We start from the raw sequence: 6,027 nt of genomic DNA on the forward strand, positions 1-6,027 counted from the left end.
GCATCCTTTACCCAGCTCATGAATAGTAATGAGCTCTGGTAACATGGCGTCAGACTGACCAGCTGTTGTGATTGGTCGGATTTCTCCTCTTCTTTCTTTTCAGTGGCTAGAGCTGACAGATGAGGTAGCAGTTCATCTTCACATTCACCACATAACACAAACACATATGGACCTGACATAGTTCAAAAAATGCAAGTGAAATTTGTTGTTGTTGTTGCAAGGCACCTTTGCAGGCCTGGACTCATCAGCATCGCCAGGTGTAGTGGAAGTAAATCAGTACATTTTGCATTAAGTCCAAACCTTGCATTGAGTATAAACCAATCCAAGAAAAAGGAAAAATACTTTGTAGTTTGGGTGTTAAGATGAACCCTCGATGAACCCTTGAATGACCCAGGTCCTTCTGCATTGATGGAGTGACAGACCATAATCGATTGTTGTCTACTGATGTTGCTAGTTGATTTTCTGTTCACTTCTTTTTTAGTTTTTATGCATTTAGTCTGTTGTCTGCTGTGTTTAGACCCCCCTATATTCAGGAACGGGCTTTTTTTAAGAGCAAATACACTACAAAGGTGGAGTTCATTTATAGCTGACTTCTTGAATCATTTGAAAAATCATGTTTAGGAATATATATATACTATATACAGTATATTTTAATTCTGAGGAGGTGACAATTCACACCTATAATTTGCAGTTCTGAGAGAGGAGTTGATGGTACAAACACCGCTTGCTTAGTGACAGTTACCTACTTCAGACAAATTGTTACTTAAAGGAGAATTCCGGTCAATTCCAACACGTAGCTCTGTTGTTTTTAAATGTGGACGTCTGTCAGTAGAGAGAAAAACCAAACTAATCGGTGCTGTCTACACAGAGTTATCCTCCTGCTATCGTTAGCACCCAACAGGTTTAAACAGGGCAAGTTTTAAACATGTTTTTAGCCTCTTAACATGTTCAAAATGTCATTACGAGTGCCTACCCATGTGAAGTGATTCCTTCTGAGGAAACACAATAAATCTGACTGCTGGAGATGTGAAAGAAATGCATGAAATTGTGTTAATCCATATCTCAGTTTATTTCCTGTTTTCCGGTTAAGTCCACACTAGTCGATTGTTGAACTCATACAATCCAATATTCCAAAATGTATTTTTTCCACACAAAAAAAATACGATTTGCCCTTGTTATGTCCTTAGTAATGACTATGTAGAAACAGGCTGTAACCTAACACCACAGTGGAGCCAGGAGAGCAGAGCGGCCGGCTGCAGCAGGTCCAAATATTTTTTTTTAGTAAACAGAGAATCAGTTAAGCAACACTAGCACAAGAACATCAAGTGTACAAACGTATAAAAAATAAATAAAAATAATACAAAAATAAAAAAACATTACCAACATACAAGGCAATACAAACGAGAAATAACATGACATTGCAAACAAAACTAAATTACAAGACAAAATGTACAATTAGTCAGGGGTTTCGGGAAAAAAAAGACTACAGTATCCACAATTTTAATATGGACTTTTTTTTTAAGTGACTTCAACAGAGATTTAAGTTCTATGAGAAAAGGTACAAAAGTAGAAGATGAGTTAGAAAATGTCTGCTTGTGAACATAGAATTTTGCATTTAGAACAACAAATTACTCAATTATTTAGATACTCAATCTGAATTATTGTAGTAACATAAGATATCTTTAAGGTTAAAGGAGTAGACAAAGTTGGTGGGTTCAATAAAAGTAAGACTCCAAATCTGTCCAAAATCTTTTGGAAATTTTACAATAAAAAAAAAAGGGTGGGATATTGTTTCAATATTGTGTTTACAAAATGTACAGGAAGAGTCGGCCAATCTATCAACAAGGTGATTAGTAAGGTATATATGTTAACATTTTGAGGTGTACTTCCTTAGCTTTGTTAGAAATACAGCACTTATGTCATAGAAGCCACAGCAGGTCAAAAGTTCAAGAACCCACTGTTGCTTAGTTACCTATGCACATGCGCGATACCTCTTCAACTCTTGAACTGCAGCTCTCCCGGCTCCACTGTGATCGAGCGGAATTCTCCTTAAATAAAATGATGTACAATCAATGGGAGATTACAAAGTTGTTGTTCACAGTGACACTATACTGAGACAGAAGGTTTTTTTTGCACACACCATTGCATGCGTTAGCAACTGCTTGCTAACTTTACACCCTGTTCTCTGTAGAAAAATTCAACGTTCCCTCTCTGGATCTTGATAACCATTTACTTTGCTGTATTGTTATGCATTTTGCTCCAGCTGCACTCCGTCTGCAAGATTGTCTGGCTGTCAAGGTTACCTGTTGAGTTCCTCTTAGCAATAGACTGCTGCACTGCAGCCAGTTCTGCCGCAGGATGGACAGTCAATTCAATTTTATTTGTAGTATCAAATCATAACAAGAGTTATCTCAAGACACTTTACAGATGGAGTAGGTCTAGACCACACTCTATAATTTATGAAGTATAAAGTCCCAACACGTTTAGTAATTCCCCCAAGAGCAAGCATAGTGCGACAGTGGAGAGGAAAAACCCGGCCAGACCCGGGCTCTTGATAGGTGGCGTCTGATGGTGTCGGTTGGGGGGGTGATGAACAGTAGCAGTAATAGTCATCATAAAGATATTGGAACAGTGACTACAAATGGTAGTCGTAGTAGTTAATGTCATAGAAGGCCACCACATGGCGTTACAGGGTGTAGCTGGACGTAGCGGGATGCTGCAGGGCACCGCAGGATGCAGCAGGGTATAGTGCAGCAGGACCAGGACCAGAGAGAGCAGCTTAGTGTGTCAAAGGAAGGAAGTCCCCCGGCAGTCTAGAACTATAACAGCACAACTGAGAGTCGGGCTAGAACTCTCCCGAACCGGATCGGGTTGTACTGGCCTGCCTCTCTCTACTTTTATTATATTATTGATTATATGTTGCTTCCTCTTGTTCACCAAAGAATCAACTATTCAAGGAATCAAGGATCCCCCTATTGAAATTACCGACATATCTGTACCCCGCACCACACTCCGTATCTTTTTGGGCCAGGCCTGGTAGAGGTTACCAGAGGCAAATACCCTATCCCTGCGACCCTCGGGCACAGAGACCTCTGGTCGGGCAGTGGTCCAGACTAGGTTGGCGTCCGCAGCGGGATATACAACCCCCGCCAGACATGTCAATTTACATGGGAGTAATATTATCACAGGACCTCGGTGTTCGGCAAAATATGGTAGGTCTTTTGCGAAGGTGATTTTTACTTCACAAAATTACAGACATGGCCAATTCATACACGGGATTACAATCACAGATAACCTCTGTCATTACTACAAATGATTAGAGGCAGTGGTGTAGTTTCATGTTTTGAAGTGGATATACTGTAATGTACATACATACATATATATATATATATATATATATATATATATATATATATATATATATATATATATATATATATATATATATATATATATTGGCCAGAATGGGACATTGGGGGTGTCTTTGAGTGTCAAAGACTGCATTTCTTGCATTATGATACACTTTTATGAACCACTTCACGGTGGAAATAGCTTTATTTAGCCTATGCAAAGATAAAAAAAACACAGATGACAATTCTAAATATGTGGAAAATATGATGAAATGTATGTCGCTGTTGGCCATTGAGCATTTCTAATTGGGTATATGGAAATCTTGGAGCTTTCTTAGTGGGTATACTGCCTATACCTGCGTATTACGTAGACGACACCACTGACTAGAGGCCACCAGGTAGTACTAGTCCCAGGCAAAGAGGGCTGAAGACAACAATGTGTGGCTTTAGCTATTGTAAGGTGGTGAACAAAAGAGATAAACAATGCACTCTGAAGTTCAAGCAACTTTTGTCATTCAATTTCTATCTGTGCTCTAGGGCATTGTTTCTGAAATGGCGGTACATGTACATGGGGGTATGTTAAATGTTTGCAGAAATGCTAATTTCAAAATAAGTCATGCAGAATTCCTGAAATAGATGAAGTTAATTTGTGGACTTAGGTTCGGGAGCAGGGCCACGCCTAAACCCCACCTCTAATCACCAGACAAACCTACATCTACCGTGCTGCTCAGCTAGGCTCGTGACTCTGATTGCTTGACCCGCCCTCCCTTTACCTCTCCTTCATCCATCTACCACCTCATCCCTTCCTGTTGCACATCTCTCTCATGTTTCATCTAGATACCGTCTGGGGGTCTGTAAACTATTCGGGCGAAAACCCCCACTCTTAGTCTCCCCCACCTGGTCATTACACATCCTCCCAGACCATCTGACAACATCCACATCAACTCATCTATCTGCACATTCATAATGTTCATCTGCACATTCATAATGTTCATTCAATCTTCAACTAACACATGGTTGTGGCGTGGTCCATGCTAGTGAATTATACTATAATAATGAATGAATTAAGTGATGGATTTACACATTTGAAATTTGAAATGTTTTTGTTTAAAAAAGGTTGTTGTTAAGTGAATCTGTCACTGCCGGCGCCGTGTTGTACCTCTTTATAAAGACTTTTTTTTTTCCTACCAAAAATGTTTTGCGCTGGTCAGGGGGTACTTGCAGGGGGTAAGCAATTCAAAGGGCGGACAATATTGAAAAAAGTTTGAAAAGCACTGCTCTTGAGTCCTGCAGAGAGAAGGTGCTGTGTGCTTGATAACCAGCTGCTGTTGATCCTCTCTGTGACTCTCATCCAGCGCTCTTTAAACATGAGTAGAATTACCACATCGGGGTGGGGGGGGGATTTCTTCATCATTTTTAACAAGTAAATGGCAGAATTGCTGTTTTCCATACTATCACAATTCACCTGCCAGACCCAAGCAGATTAGCATTTCAAAAACCACACAAGCAGCCTCTGTGGCTGTCACGAGGTGACAGACATCCGCAGTGTTAGAGTCTGCGCTGCTGTCGGTGTTAAAAGCTTAACTCTTCAAAGACGTTCAAAAAGCTGGGAGAGAAAGCTTAGAAACGCCTAAGTATGAGAGGATGGAAAAGAAAGGAGTAAAAATAAAGTGGGAATGAATCCCTACCAGGCCTACACGATATTGGGAAAAATTCTGACATTGCGATATTTTTCCCCCTGCGATATATGAAAAAGGAAAAAGTAATTTTTAAAAGATTACATAAATGGTGTTGTGGTTTGGGGTTTTGAATGGGATTCATTTTCCCTTTTGGCTTCCTTGTGTTTGTGTCCCAGTTTTCTCCCCGGTCTTGTGTTGTCGGTCCTGTCCTGTGTTCCCCTCAGTGTCTGCATGTTTTGCTTTCTGCTTTATTTTGAAGTCTGTTTTTTTGTCTTGTCTCGCCCCTACATTGACTTCCTGTGCCTGCCCTCTCCTGTGATTACTTGATGTTTTCCACCTGCTCCCCTGCCCTCTCGTCACCTGCCTTCTCAGATCCTTTTGTCCTGTTGTCATGCTCTGTGTTCCCTACCAGTTTCCCGTAGGCTTCGTCCCCATGGGTTTTTTCTTCCCTAGATGTCCGTTTTGTCCCTTTGGATTCTTCCCAGTGAGTTTTCCAGCCCTTGTGCTCTGGCTTTTTTTTTTTGTCGTTTTGCTTGGACTTTGTTGCTCTGCTTTTGTTATAATAAAACCTTTTGCCTGCTACTCTGCGTTTGGGTCCTCCTTCCGCCACCGTAACAAACAGCTCTATTTGGAAATAATAAATCATTCTCGACTACTGCAGCGATTTTATAGGGGAGTGCATCTACGTAGAAGATAAAAATGAGACAGGATCTTTTCTAATGTGAACCATTCTTCGTTGAACGTTAATGCTTTACAAACCGCAAAGCAAGTAAGCGCTGTGCCTACTCTTCTGAAGTGGTTTTGAAGAGTGTAGGTAGAAATACGCTGGTTGACTAGCATGATACCATTGTATTCATATAATCTTATCAATCCAGACTAAAGTGTATGACAGTGACTGCATGTTGCTTCCTCTAAATTTAAGGTTTGGGTCAACTAGCGGGGCCAACTCGTTAGTTTGATAAATTGATCAGACCTGCATGTCACGCGCACTAGCAACA

This window comes from Etheostoma spectabile, chromosome 12, assembly GCF_008692095.1.
Source record: "Etheostoma spectabile isolate EspeVRDwgs_2016 chromosome 12, UIUC_Espe_1.0, whole genome shotgun sequence".
Classification (NCBI taxonomy): domain Eukaryota; kingdom Metazoa; phylum Chordata; class Actinopteri; order Perciformes; family Percidae; genus Etheostoma; species Etheostoma spectabile.